The sequence below is a fragment of the Danio aesculapii genome, chromosome 9 (genome assembly GCF_903798145.1).
Source record: "Danio aesculapii chromosome 9, fDanAes4.1, whole genome shotgun sequence".
Lineage (NCBI taxonomy): Eukaryota > Metazoa > Chordata > Actinopteri > Cypriniformes > Danionidae > Danio > Danio aesculapii.
In genome coordinates this window covers 56,061,648-56,078,139 of record NC_079443.1, presented here as the reverse complement: position 1 = coordinate 56,078,139, position 16,492 = coordinate 56,061,648, and positions in this window count along the sequence as shown.

Below are 16,492 nucleotides of genomic sequence, written 5' to 3'. Positions count from 1 at the left end.
ATATTGTCATATATTCTTACATTAGAGATAACAAACTTGCGAGGAAAAAAGACTTGATATGGGAACAGGCGCTGCTATAGTTAATCCGGTGTGCGTGCGTATTAGCCACAAGCTCGGAACTTTAAACTAGCGCACAGGTGGCAACTTGGCATAACTTTGTTTAATTGCAGCAATTTCGTTTCGTTCTGTGCAACAGAAATGCAGCTTAGAGATGCCTTTATGATTAATTAATAGTGACGAATTAAAGCGCAGTTAATAGTGAAATCGGCTAATCGTTGCATCCATATTAACGATATCAGTGCATTGTACAAAAGGCCTTTTCTACAAACATGTCCAAATGTTTTTGCTGCCCTCGTCACTCGCTTAGTTTGAATTTAGTTTTGAATTTATTTTATTTAACAGGGACAATGCTCATTAATAAACGGTAAAACTGTAAATAAGACAGAGTTAGTCACAAGGGCTAATTTTCATCTGTTGCCCCCTTCCAGATTTTAAGTGAAGTTTCATAAACTAATTTCGAGAGGAGCATGTGATATGATTGAGCCCGTCTGGCCACTCATCTGTAATCAGTAATAATCCAATCAGAGTGATCCTAGTTTACTATAAATGGATAATTGTCTTCGTTTGGAAGAATCCCCGCTTCCACCCCATCTCCTCCTTTTCCTCCCTTTCCTTAGGGGGAAGCTCTCGAGACCTACCTGATCTCGGATCTCCTGATATGCTTATCGACCGGGCGGGAGCCCTGGGCTCAAATATCTCTGAGCTCAGGGTTCTCTCCCTGGACAGCATGCCAAACCTGCTTTAAACGCCAAGCATATCTAAGTGGGAACTCTTGAAAAGGCAAATTATGGTGACTCACGCTCTGCACAGCCTTCAACTGCAGCTTGTGCTGTATTTAACAGACACACGTCACTTCAGAACCATAGCGGCCGTTTTTCGAACTGAACAAAATTCATTTTTGATGTCTTGGTCGTGGTTGATGTCTTGATGTCTTGATATTTTTGAGGGCTGGAACATATTGCCTCGGTGGCCAGGTTCGGCTTGAAATAAAAGGCCCCAAAGACCATGGTTAAGTTCGAACACTGAGTGTTGGGTAAGTTACTTTATAAAAGTAACAGATTAAAAATTACTGACTACTACTGGAAAATTGTAACCTGATTACATTACTTATTACTTTATGTAAAAAAGTAATCAGATTACTAATTACTTTACTTGGAAGTTACTTTTAAAACATAAAATATACAGATAAAAATACTAAATAAACTGCAGCTCTTTCAGTAATTTAATATTCACTGAAAAACATCACAATGGGTTGATCACAGCAGCTTGTCATATTAAAAGACTTAAAGAGTTCACTCAAACTTAAAAAACACTCATCATTCAATTTTTCCTATCCTGTTTGCTTTTTTTTACACAAAAGAAGACATGAAGAAAACTAGATACCTGTAACCATTGACATCCATAGTATGAAAAAGCACTGCAGTGTTTGGGTGTTCAGTGTTTGTCTGAGGTGATTACCTAAATGTGTGTATTCTAAAGGATGAAGCTGATCGGTCAGTTCTTGTAACGTGACTCGCGGTTTTCAGCTGGATGCGGCTTGCGCAAAAGACGCAGTATGTGAACGGCCTCATACGCAGCTACACTTCTCTTCACATTCAGACGATCCTGCACAAAAATTTAATTTAGCCTGTTTAGGCTGAGCTGGGCTGCCGTGTTTTTGGGCGCCGGCCTCCTCTTTGGTGACGAGCATTGTCATAGAATGCTTTCTATTCAAGTGCTTGAACAAGTTGGTGGTCAAGTTAAAAGAGTTCTTTCAACTGCATTTCACAGCAATATTTTAGTTTTTGCACTCAGTCAAAATAATGTCTGTATTTCCTTAAAGAAGCAGACACTCTCGACAGCAGCCATTTCGGCTCACGTTCTTGAGCAATTTAAAAGTGCATGCTTATTAACTGACGTTGCAGCAGAAAACATGATTTATAAGAAGTATTTTTTCTTATAAAAACTATATTTATGTAGTCTCTTAATTTTTTCCATAGCTGTGTATATACAGTATGATAACAGATACTAACCCTGCATCAGGGAAATTATATTTAATCTTAACATTAATATAAAAAACAAAGATGCAAATAATCAACATTTGTAGGAATAATAATAAAAAAAAACATTTAAAATAGATAATTTTTTCCTGTTCATTCTATCCACAAAAGACATGCAATACATACAACATTGCCAAATGCTGCTTACCTTTAACAGGACTTCTTGTTGGGAATGATTTATGCTGCGTAAAAATGTCTGCTAGAGCTCCAAAATTCACTGTTTGCCACGAGAAACCACACATGTAATTCAAAAACAAACAAAAAACTGAATTAATTTACTGTAACACAATCTTAATGCTTAATAAAAGTCATGCAATTGTGATAAAACAAAGTGATAACACAGCAGAGATTTTGGTCTCCAAACAAGAAACAAATGCCAGAAAATTCAACTAGTTTGTCAACACACTGTAAAAAAAATGAGCGAAACACTAGAGTTCAAAAATCTGAACTTCAGTGGACATTCGCGCCGCGTTAACCAATCAGGAGCTTGCTCTCGTGAGGGCTGGATTGTGACGTATAGCCTGTTGTTGGTGTCCCAGGGGAAATCCTCTAGCCAAAGCCAACAACAGATCAAACTGGGCTTGACTCAGTCAGAAGCACAGCTGAAAGCCTCCATCATCCAGGTTAAGTTTCTGGAGGAGTTTATGAGCTCACAGAGCTGGATGCACCTCTGAAAGCATCTAGTGGACTCAGATACTGCCCTAGATGCTGTTTTTCAGCCTTCATAAAGCACATAAACACTGTTATTTTCTCAATAAAATCCATCTTAGCCATTTAGCAACGAAGCTACAATCACCTGGCAGACTGAAGCCCTGCCCATCACGCGAATCAGCGTCTGAAGTGAATTTGACGCGCGAAAAAAGCGAGTAAACTCAAACGTTTACGCGTCTATTTACGCGCGAATAGCGCGATTTATCCTAGCGTTCCGCGTCTGATGTGAACACAGCATAAGAATTGGGACAGCACTACAGCACCTGCACACGTCATCACATGTCCGCGAGACTAATTTGTATCATTTACTAAATTTCTGATTTATTAACGCCTACCCCCACCCCAACCCTAAACCCAACCGTCACAGTAAGGTAAAAACAGTAGTTGTACCGAATATTATTTATTCGGACAGACCCTTCCCCTTAGCCCTACGCCTTCAAGCTAAAGAGAATTGGGACACCATTACCCCTTGGCATGAACACGCAAAACGAGGGGTAGGGGTAAGGGGAAGGGCTAAGGGGTAGAATTGGGATTGGGCCTTACTCTCCCTTCACTTGTTCAAAACCTATTTGAATTTCTTTCCTCACTTGAACACAAAAGAATATTGAAGAATACTGGTTGCTTGCACTCATTGACCTCCATAATATTTCCTTTTCCTATAATAAATTATACAACCCCAATTTAGAAAAGGTTGAGACAGTATGGAAAAAAACAAAAGTAGTGATTTAAATAAAAATTACTATGACTTGTATTTCATTGCAGACAATACATCAGACATAATTTATTGTGTTCCTCGTGATTTTTATTGTTTTTTTTTATAAAGACACATTCCAACTTTGGTTTTTCCAACACATTTCAAAAAGAGTTTGAACAGTAAAGCATTTATTACCTTGTAAGGTTACCATTCCTTTTTCACAACGGTTAAAAGACGTTTAGGGACTGAAGACACCAAGTGAAGAAGTGTTTCAGGTGTAATTTTGTCTCATTTAAACAAGTCTAAAGGTGTGAAATATACAGGGTCTTCATTGTCGCATTTTCAGAATGCGGAACACATTCTCTATTGGACACAGGTTGGAACTGAGGACAGGCCAGTCAAGTACCTGTATCCTCTTTTTAATGTGTGCAGAATGTGGTTTTGCATTGTTTTGTTCGAATATGCAAGGCCGTCCCTGAAAAAGAAGGCAGCATATTGTGCTCTAAAGGCTTTTCAGCATTAATGGTGCATCACTGAAGTGATCTTTGCCACGGGCACTGACACAACCGCATACCATGACAGACCCTGGCTTTTGGAGTTGTTGCTGGTAACAGTCTGGATGATCCTTTTCTTCTTTGGTCTGGAGCACACGGTGTCCATTTATCCCCCCAAAAAATACCTGAAATACGGATTCATCTGACCACAGTACACGTTTCCACCGTGTGATGGTCCATCCCAGATGCCTCAGAGCCCAGAGAAGTCGACAGCGCTTCTGGACACTGTTAACATAGGGCTTCCTTTTGGCACAATACAGTTTCTCTGACATTTGTGGATGTAACTTTGTGTTATAGTATACTTGACAATATAGTATATAGTATACTTGACAAAGGAAAGGATGTATATTTACAAATAAAATGAAGTTGACCAGACTAAGCATGAAATATTTTGTGTTTATATTGTCTGCAATGAAAAACAAGTCAAAGCAAATTTGGAAATCACTACTTTCTTGTTTTCTGTCCCAATTTTTTTCTGATTTGGGGTTGTATTATTTTATGTTGAACAGATCAAATAGAAAAACTCATAAATGTTTAAAATCATGAAGTAATTTTCATTTTTGGTGAACTATTACTTTACACGTGGCTAATGAGTGTTCCTGTTCATAACGAAACCGAACTTTTACTTCATGATAAGGTGTGTACGGGACATGAGAGGTCATGAAAACACAATTAAGTTTACTGACAAAAGAAGAAGAAGGGATTAAAATAGGAGTGAATGACAGGACTGGAAATCTGGAGAAATAGCTAGAAAAAGAGCACTGAAACGGTGAAATAAAGGGGAAGCAGATGGGTGAAAATGAAGGTCAAATTGGATTGGGAGGTTTGTCAAAATGTGATGACATAAGCAATCTGTACACTGTTATTGCACTTTGCTGGAGGTGGAGGGAAACATTTTAAAATTACAGGAAAAAAAAAAGAAAAGGAAAAAAGAAAGAAAGCACGGGAGCTGCCAGCTCTCCGCCAGGAATGATCGCCTCAAGTGTTTTCTCTTTGTTCCCTCGCCGATTCACTTTCCTCCATCTCAAGCTCGGCTCTACTTGCTCTCTTCTTTCTATAAGACATAAAACACACCCAGAAACACACACATACACGACTGGGATCTCTTCAGTATCTCAATTGTTTCTCCTAAAAGAGTGATTCTAAGCTAACGGAGCACTTGTGAACTGGATTGTGAAGAGCAGCAAAAAAAAACAACAACAAAAAAAAAAAACAAGCAAAATGTGGTAAATGTTAAAGATTTAAACTTTCTTCTTCTTCTTCTTCTTCTTCTTCTTATTATTATTATTAGTAGTAGTAGTAGTAGTATTATCATTATCAAAAAACATCTAATACATTCCAGTGTCTGACAGCAATTCTGCCTACTTTGGTCTACACTGAAAAAAATGGAGAATTGGATTTACTACATTTTTTAAGGTATAAGTGGTTGCAAACTATTTGTATGGGCTGAATTTAAACAAATTAAATTGAGTTATGTTCAAATTAATTTCTTTGTTTAAATTCAGCCCATTTATTTGCAACCACTTATACCTTAAAAATGTAGTAAATCCAATTCACCATTTATTTCAGTGTACTTGTATCTGACCAAGATCACACAATGAGATGCAATAGAGAGAATGTTAATGTTAATTTTGGAGTCTGATGATGGACAGACATTGGCTGAAAATGAAAATTCAATGTTGATCCAATGTAACATTAGAAAAACATTGAATATTTATTATGAATGGAAATCAAGGGAAATGCTAAAGTCCATTGTTCATTTTCCTCAACCTCCAGAACTGTCATTCTCCAATATTTAAGAGATTCTGAAATTGATGTAAAGATGAAAATAAAGTTGATATCAAAATTATAACTTGATGCCAGGCTCCAAAATTGGATAGACATTGAATTCTGGTTGCAAATTAAAATCAAATTTGACATCAAAATTCAGCATTGGCTTGAGGTTAGCTTCCAACATTGTACTGAAGATAAATATTGATTAGAAATTAAATTCAGTTTGATGTCAAAACCAAATTTTCCCTTGCCGCCAAACTCCAACATTGGATAAATACCCATGACTCAAGACCAACACAATATCAGAGTGTTGTGCTGTTATTATTTAATGTTATGTGGACATTAAAGCAGATTTTGGTTTTTGGTTACATTTCCTCATGGCGTATTGTCAGTGCTTGACTTCAATGTGTTGTCATGAGACCTCTGGAAGAAACTCTGGAAAAAAATATACTATACAGGAACACTTCACTTTTTTTTGGAAATACTTTGCAAGTCAAGTCAAGCTAGAGTTAAACAGTTGAGTTTTACTCAAAGTTTTACTTGAGTTGTTACCTAGCTGGGGATTATTAAGCGCTGCATAATATCATTGCACGGCTGCAGCCATGGTATGGCAGCAAAGTTTCTTCATTATTACACAAGAATGAACGTATCGTTCCTTTCCATATTGAAGAAAATAGCATTTCACTTTTCATTTTCTGTAAGTCTTACTACACAATGTAATTACAGAAAAGTCTAGTTTTAAATAGGAAAAATGATTGAAAAACATTTTTTTTTTTTTTTTTTGCGAAATGCTAATGGTCTAATCCAATTCAATGATTTATGCTAAGCTAAGCTATAATTGCTCCAGTCAGACCTGGAAATTGGTTGAATGGGTTCAAAAATGGTAAAACTTAACTTTTTAACTCTAAGGGACCTGTAAAATTAGCTTATTTGAAAAAAAAGTGGAGTGTTCCTTTAAGACCAACATATTAACATCAATAATTTTTACTGATGTTGGTGTTAGTCATCACTGAATTTTGATCTCCAGACATTTGGATGTTAGTGGCCTTTTGAGATGCGCTCAGATTTATCAACAGTGTCAGCAATAAAAATCATTCATTCATTTTCCTTTGGCATAGTCTCTGATTTATCAGGGGTCACCACAGCAGAATGAACCGCCAACTATTCCAGCATATGTTTTATGCAGCGGATGCCCTTTCAGCCACAACCCAGTACTGAGAAACACCCATACACACTCAAACACACTACGGCCAATTTAGTATATTCAATTCACCCATGTGTTTGGACTGTGGGGGAAACCGGAGCACCCGGAGGAAACCCACAACAACACAGTGAGAACATGCAAACTTCACACAGAAATGCCAACTGACCCAGCAGGGACTCGAACCAGCAACCTTCCTGCTGTGAGGTGACAGTGCTAACCACTCAGCCATCTTGCCACTAGCAATAAAACAGAGATGTCAATTTGAGCTCAACAATTTCTCATCTAATTTTCCCCAAGATCACATAATCTGAGCTGCTTTCCACAGCATTGCTATACTGTACTCTATACTGTACTGTGTCAACAAGTTGATACCTCAGCTTAAGAACTCCATCAAGGCTCTTGAGCTGTGAAGAAGCCACTATTTCTCTCTCTCATCTCTGCCTCTACCAGTCCTCCACACACACACACACACACACACACACACACACACACACACACACGCATGGATGGATGCCAGATGAAGAGGAGAGGCATATCTGGACGTAATGTCATTATGAACGCTTCCCTTAAAGCTCAATCATAACTCCGTTACGAGCGCTACAGCTCTTTATATGACACAAATGAAGTCGTCCATCTTCCCCGGGATTGAGTCATCAATTTCCCCTGGCGATAAGGCTCGTTTGCAGTACCTAATCATCTGTCTGCTCCGCGCTGTCCTGCAGGCTGATCGGATGGCGCTTTTGAATACTGCTACAACAAGCATGACAATCGTAGCCGTCCATTAAGATTGAAAGGCCTCCATTATGGCGGCCGCCTGTGGGGGGGAAACTGAGCTTTTTCTTTGTGCGCGAAACACGGGGCCGCGTAAATCACTTCGCTCGGCTGTGTGTTTATTGATTACAGCCACTTGTGCGCTGAATTCTGCACCGAATAAAAGAGGGGATTTATTTTCCTCGCTGTCAGAGTGTCGGCGCACGGGGAGAGCCGCTCAGGAGAGTTACAGCTCAAGGTGCGACTAGGGTGAGATTTCTGTACGGGCGCGAGCATGCACGTGCGCTTGTATACGCTGTGATAGCAACCCCGCTGGGCCATTGATTTCTTTGATGCTCTGTAATGAAGCAATGCTGAGACATAAATTATGTATTAACCAGCAGACAGGCGATGACCTCTGATTCATTCACAACCTGTTATGTTTATACAGTCATACAGAAGGCCAGCCGGCTACGCTTTCGCTTTCATACTGCCGTTTCGCTGAGCGAGCCACTTCAGGTCACAGATATTTCTGGACACCATTTAAGCACATGCTCTCTTGTAAAGGAACATAAATGTTGATTAACAAATGAAATTTGGTGTGATGCTCATTCATTTATTCATTTTTCTTCAGCTTAGTCCCTTTATTCATCAGGGATAGCCACAGCGGAATGAACCGTCAATATATCCAGCATTTGTTTTACACAGCAGATGCCCTTCCAGCTGCAACCCAGTACTGAGAAACATCCATACACACTCATTCACATGTTCCTGCATTCACACACATACACTACGTGAAGTTTACTTATAAACATATTTCGAGAGGATCACGTGCTTATGATTGTTCTCAGCTGTTCCAGCATCAGCCCACGACCAATCATCCAATCAGCTGATTCCTAACCCACTATAAATAAACAAAGTTTTCTTATCTTAATCTTTCCTTATTTCAATCAATCCCCCCTCCCCCCACACATAACTACTTTCCCTCCTTTTCAAACAGGCAATACGGTGGCCAGTGATTAGCACTGTTGCCTCACAGCAAGAATGCCTCTGGTTTAATTCCCTTCTAAACCAGGTGGCATTTCTGTGCGGAGTTTTGCTTGTTCTCCCCGTGCCGTGGTTTTCCCCAGGTTCTCCGTTTTCCTCCCACAGTCCAAATAACAAGCACCCTAAGCAAACTGATCACAAAAATGTTTACAATAGTCAAGCTCTAAGTAAGTACACCTCTTCTCAGCCATCCATATCCGACACTTAGCTACAAATAAGCAAGGGGGGAGTAATCGAGATCTACCTGAGCTCTTCTTGCCCTGCAACGGGAGGGAGCCCAGGGCTCGAGGAACTCAAAAGCTCAGGGCTATCTCCCGGGACAGCATGCCTAACAAGCTTTATTATCAATCATCAGCTAAGTGTGAACTCTTGAAAGTCAATTTAGTTTATTCAATTTACTTATAGCGCATGTGTTTGGACTGTGGGGGAAACCGGAGCACCCGGACGAAACCCACGCCAACATGGGGAGAACATCCACACAGAAATGCCAACTGGTCCAGCCGGGACTCAAACCAGTGACCTTCTTGCTGTGAGGCATCAGTGCTAACCACTGAGCCACCATGCCACCCTATTTAAAGGCTTCTTAAAGTTATTTAAATTTTTTAGATTAACATTAATAGAGGCACAGCAAATGTGCATGGGTTTGAATATGCAAATGACCTTGATAAACGTCCTGCTAGTCAGATAAAAAAAATAAACACAACTCAATTCACTGTGTGATTACATTTAGCAGACACTTTTGTCAAAAGCATTCTACAATTGAGAAGACATTCAGCAATTCAACAAGAAATGGCAACACACACAAGAAGTGGTAATTAAACAAAGGACATACATAGTGCTGAGATAATTAGGTGCTAGAGTAAAAGGGAGGGTCGGAATTTGGCGTCAACAACATGAAAGCATGGATCCATCCTGTCTTGTATCAGTGGTTTAGGCTGCTGGTGGTGGTGTAATGATGTGGGGGATATTTTCTTGGCACATTTTGGGCCCATTAGTACCAACTGAACATCGTGTCAATGCCACAGCCTACCTGAGTATTGTTGCTGACTATTTCTATCCCTTTATAACCACAGTGTACCCATCTTCTGATGGCTACTTTCAGCATGATAACACGCCATGTCATAAAGCGCAAATCATCTCAGACTGGTTTCTTGAACATGACAATGAGTTCACTGTCCTCAAATGGCCTCCACAGTCACCAGATCTCAATCCAATAGATCACCAACCCATGACTGCGAAACACCCACTCATTCACACACATACACTGTGGCCAATTTAGCTTACCCAATTCACCTATGGCACGTCTTTGGACTTGTGGAGGAAACTCACGTCTACACGGGGAGAACATGCAAACTCCAAACAGAAATGCTAACTTACCCAGCCGAAGCTCAAACTAGTGACCTTCTTGCTGTGAGCCGATCGTGCTACCTACTGCACCACCTTGACACCTGCTGGTTCTTTTTCCAGAATTAAAAATGTCAGTGAACAGTATAATGCTGATTTAATTACTGTAATGGGCAGTTTTTTTACACTATATCTTAACATTAGCATGAAATGTGTTGTGCTTAAAAACAATCATAAACATTAGCATTAAATATTACACTGAAATAATGTTTCATTTGATTAACTAAATGTTTTTAAGGTAAGTGGCTCTAAACAATTGATATGGGCTGAATTTAAGCAAACAAATTAAATTGAACAATGGTCAACTTCATTTGTTTATTTAAATTTAGCCCATATCAATTGTTTGCAACAATTTGCAATGAACCATTTTTTTTTCAGTGTATGCTGACTTCCAAAGTAATGACTCATGAGAGAAGTCCTCCTTAATAAATCTAAATATTAGCCCAGTTATATTGATTCTTGACCAAATGAACCTAACCAGTTAACGAATTATTGGTATTGTATTATTTACTGGTATACTGGTAAAAATTATTTACTGTCATCATGGCAAATATAAAATAAATCAGTTATTAGAAATGAGTTATTAAAACTATTATGTTTAGAAATGTCTTCTCTCCGCTAAACAGAAATTGGGGAAAAAATAAACAGGGGGCTAATAATTCAGGGGGTTAAATAATTCTGACTTCAACTGTATTTCCTTCGTGGTGACCCAACACATATAGAATAAGTTAACTTAATCGTTATTACAAATTAAAGTGGATTAAATGTAAAACAAACTTAAGAATTGTGTTGTTTCAACTCATTTTAAGTAGTCCAAACAAGCAGCAAAAGTCATTTTGTGTAAGAACAATCTACTTTTATAAGAATAATCTAATAGTCAATAAAATTATTTAATAATCTAACTGTATATGTCAAAAACATTAAGATTGGACCCTCATGCATTTATTAATCATACAGTAGTTCAACATTAACTAATGCGTTATTCAAATCTAAGGTTGTGCTCGTTAACTTTAGTTAATGCCAACCCAAGCTCATTCTGATTTCGTACCCCTATACACATTTATGAAGAGACCCAAATACATCCCAGGTGTGTTTTTTTGCAGTTTTTTAATCGCGAAACCACCAGAGGCCGATGTGTATGCTTTTTGAGATCTCAAATTTCTCTCGCGAGTGCCATTCGCGCCTGCTGTTCTCGTATAAATCCATCAGAGGCCACTGTTGACTGACTGACTGTCTGGCCCACCCTCGTCCTTCCCTAAACCCAAGCGATAGTGCTTTAAAAAACACCCGATCACCCCCTTTCATAAACCCAACCGACAGTGTTTTCAAGAGCAATCAAGAAAAAGAAAAACCCTCGCGGCAGCCTGATTTTTTACTACGTTTTCAGATTTTACCACATTCTCACCCTGTTATTTACTTGTTTATGTTATTTTTCGGCTTCTGATTTTGTCTTACCTGCTTTCTGGAGCCGTTCTTCGCGAACCTCGTCGTCACGGCAACTGGACACACTGATAACAGAGGAAAAGCCGTCCATACGGAGGTAAGCAGTCATCTGGTAAGTGCAAAAAGGAATACCGTTATACCTCTGGCTACATAATTCATGATCTCTAGAAATGTATATAGGGCTACGTTTTCAGAATTAGTCTGTGTTGCAACCAGATTATGACAAAGGCAGATTTTTTTTATATTAATTTTGTCCTTTGCATTTTGATTAGTTTGTTTTAGACATTTTGATACATACCAGTAATACAGTAATAAATATATTTCTAATTGTCTGTTAATGTTAGTAAATACATGGACCATTATTTCAAAGTGCTACCTTATAAGTTAATTGCATTTTACTCTATATGCCAAAAAACACTCCATGGTTGGACCCTCATGCAGCGCAGTTTCATTTATTTCTGTAACCGCAGAAAACTTCTCTTTTAAAAGTCTCCCGATAGAGCTACAAATTAGACGGGTTTTCTATTTGAGCGAGCGAAGCTTTTCAGCGCCTGTGCTCTCAGAGCTCCCCAAACCGTAAATCTGCGCCGAATCTCCCTGTTTATGGTCAAACCTCCCTGGAGCCTGCTGTCCAGAGCTCTGCTGGGATTCTCTCCGGCTGTAAAGTGCTTCCTGAGTAATCATTACTCACAGTTTTGGAGCAGCGCTAGCTGGCAGCGTGTTGATATTTCCTCCATCCTTTTCATTAATTGAGTATTGACGGAGATTGGAGAGTCATTACACCTCATTGATCCGTCTTATTTCTGCAGCCGCAGCGTTGCCAAACTGGCGGACAAACAGCGAGAGCTTGAGGGAATTAGTTTAAAGTGTATAACTCAACATCATATCATAACCAGCATCTCAGCGTGAGTGCCTAGAGAGCTAAATGAACCGGCTTCTGCTTCCCTGAGCTTATTCGGGAGGATGCACGGCTCAATTTGTACAGCAATACAGTGCTTATTTTATTGGATATTCCTCTAAAATAAATTCATGCTTTGACCTCTAGATACTGTATGTTGCATGAAAAAGAACAATGTAAATATAGCTGCAAGCAGCAGCTGGGTCCAAGCTCTTTAAGGCAAATGCATACAAAATATGTATTCAGTATTGCAGGAACAACTGAAACCATTAATGAAAAGACTATTTTAGCCATTTTATGTTATTTGCAATAGATATGTAGGATATTATAATAGTTATAGCGCCACATGCTGACCGATCTTGTCAAAGGCATTTGTGTGCTTCCTTGGAACCATGTTACATGCTTTTGAGTGAAGTTCTATGTAAATCAATCAGAATTAAGGGCATTTCATCCATATCCTGTGATATAGAAATAACGCATTCTGTCGCCTTTTAACTTTTAAACAGTCACTGATGACCTGATCTGTCTAAAAGTTTGCATTTCCAAAATCATGTTTTCCAAAATGTTAATTATTTTTGGCCATTATTGATCCAGAAAGGCAAGAAAATTGCACTGCAGTGATTTTACAGAGGTTGAGTGCAAAATCTGTCAAGATTCTGGCTCATTCTGGAAACGTAGCCCTATATACATTTCTGGAGATTGCGAATTATGTAACCAGAGTTATGTATGGCTGCATTTTGTCTTTAAAACGAATGCTACATGGCGGTATGACACTGTTTCATTTCACGCTTACCAGCTGACCGCTTACCTCCGACGGCTTTCCCGCTATTACCAGTTTGTTCGGTAGCTTGACATGTACGTCTGTGGACTTGAGACGCAAAGGGGAGTTGATCGCGACCACGAGGTTTGAGTCCGGCGAAGAACAGTTCCAGAAAGCATGTAAGACAAAAGCCAAAAAATAAAGTAAACAATAGTGTGAGATTTTGGTAAAATCAGACTGCTGCGAGTGCTTTTCTATTTCTGGATTGCTTTTGAAAACACTGGTTGGGTTTAGGAAAGGGGGTGAGCGGGTCAATTGGTGCTTTTGAAAATACTATTGGTTGGGTTTAGGGAAGGGGGTGGGTGGGGATATCGGTCAGTTGGACAGTCAGTCAGTTAGTCATTCAACAGCGGCCTCTGGATGATATACAGGAGAACAGCAGGCGCGAATGGCAGTCGGGAGAGAAACAAAAACTGCAAAAAACATACCTCTTCTCTCTAGTAATGTATATAGGGGTACATAATCAGAATGAGCCTGGGTTATATGAATATTATGCTCCTGTTTGAAAAGTCATGTATGGCTGCTAGGTCTAACAGGTGCTTAAAGTTCATTGGATTCATTGGCAAGATTTTTTGAGACACAACAGTGCCCTTATAATTATGGGTGGCACTTTGGACAAAGTTATAGCTCACGGTTAAAATAATAGAGAAAAACGTTTCAGATGGCAAATTCACTAGAGGGCGCTGTCTACATTTTTGCAAATCTGAAATAAGTTCCTTAGGGTGTACTCACACTAGGTAGGGTTGTCTTGTACTGTGCCCTGGTGCGATTGTCCCCCCTCGACTAAAATCCATATGAAACAGTCCTTTAAACGTGACATTGCATCTTCATTTTTGCTGCTCAGGCTTGTTTTGCACTCCCACTACAAGCGTACTATGCCAAAGCCCAACCGAACCGTGCTCTGGCACACCTCTTCCAACCAGGCCAGGGCCGGCCCACTGAACAATGCCTGGGCCGAATTCGGAGCACTCACACTTGTCAAACGAACCGGTAAATGGGGGTCAAACATGCCTGGGCACGGTACGGATAGCCTAGTGTGGGTACACCCTTAGGGTCCGGGAGAAGTTGGGGTTTGTGGAACAGATCACCTAGACCAGCAAACCACTGACCTAAAACCTTCTCTAAACCCAACAAACTGTTTTCAAAAGCAAATGTAAGAGAAAAGTGCTCTGCAACCACATAGTCACACCTTCATTTTACATAGATTTTATCTTTTTTTAGTGGAACCATCTAAATCTGCCCATTTTTAACAGAAAACAGAAAAAAAATAAATGCTGTTTTGACTATTTAACCACTATTTTTTTTCATTGTACTTATGACTGATTAAATACCTACATGTAATTACATTTGTAATTACACTGTTGACCACCCTTTACACTGTAACCCACCCATACCACAAAACCTGTCCATAACCCTACCTATATCACACCTCAAGAGCATTCTGCAATAAATTATAATCACAGTAAGTACATTGTATTTATTTTTGATGCAAGTACATAGTAGTTAAGGCTATTTAACATAAAGTAAGACCAGCACTTTTTGTATTTAAGGGTGTACTCACACTAGGTTATCCGAACTGTGCCCAGGCCCATTTCCTGGTTCGTTTGTCAAGTCTGAGTGCTCTGAATTGGGAACAGGCGAGGGTTAGTTGGCCGGCCCTGGCCAGGTTGGTGTGCCAGAGCACAGTCCACTTGTAGTGTGAAAAGCATGCCTGAGCGCAAAACTGAAGCCCTGACATCCCTTTTAAGTGACTACTTCATATTTATTAATCATTCTTTTTTCCAATGAATGCGAACTGTCATAGTTTATTAAAGATGCAACCCCCCGCATGACGTCAGTTGTTTTGGGCTATTCTTAGACATCTATTAGATTTTCATTGAAAGCCCAAATTTAGTCTTGTTTTAGCCGAGCCAACTATGTTTAGATATCTATTAGATAAATTGCTAAGTATATTACCTTAACAATTAATGAAAAATAAGGTAGTTGTCCTTTACTAAGTTTTGGGTTATTCCTTAACCCTGGTGCTCTGTTCAAATTCACTACGCTTTTGTTATGTTCGGGATGAAAACATCCACTGAATTAAACTGCTGTAAAAATGCATCAGATAAATATTTCTTTCAATTTCTTTTGCATAAATCTGTTAATCAACCTCAGTCCTGATTAAAACTACTAATTGTTTTTAAACATCACAGGATTTTAATTCTTTAATTGCCAAATTTACAAATAATGTCACTAATTTGGAGAAACCCCCCCCCCACAAAAAAAAAAAGTATTTTTCAACCCAGGCTCATTCTGAAAACGTACCTCCACGGATGTTTCTGGAGACCGCGAATACGTCCCGGCGGCACGTTTTTCTGCAGTTTTTGTTTTCGCGAATCCACGAGAGGCCAAATCTCAAATTTTCCTTGTGAGTGCCATTCGCGCCTGCTGTTCTCGCGTAAACCCACCAGAGGCAGCTGTTGACTCACTTTTTGACACACTTTCTCACTGACTGAGCGAACGATTGGCTGACCCACCCTCCCCCTTCCCTAAACCCTACCAATTTTATCGATTGACCTGCCTACCCACTTCCCTAAACCCAACCAACACGTTTCAAAAGCAATACAAAAAAATAAAAGCCCTTGTCTGATTTTTTTTACCACGTTTTCACGTGGTGCGCTAACGGGACAAACTGGTTTCAGCTGGAATCCTGTCCATACGGAGGTAAGCGGTCAGCTGGTAAGCGCTAAAAGAAACGGCGTCACACTGCCCCATAGCGTTCATTTAAAGAAATGAAATGCAGCCATACGTACCTCCGCCTACGTAACTCCCTGTCTCCAGAAACGTCCGCAGGGCTACGTTTTCACAATGAGCCTGTGTTGGTATTTCCAGTATAAAAAGTAATCGTGGACTGGATGTTTTTCTTAAACTTTTATCACAGTCTTGGACATGTAAACGATCAGTAACAACATTGGCTTTCATGCATTGTTAGATTTTCATTTTTTCTCCCTAATTTACTGTTGGTGGCTGTTTCTGCCCCATTGACTTCCATTAAAACCACATTTGATGGTGTATAGACACACATCTTTGTTTTTATTTACTCTATGTAGTTCTGA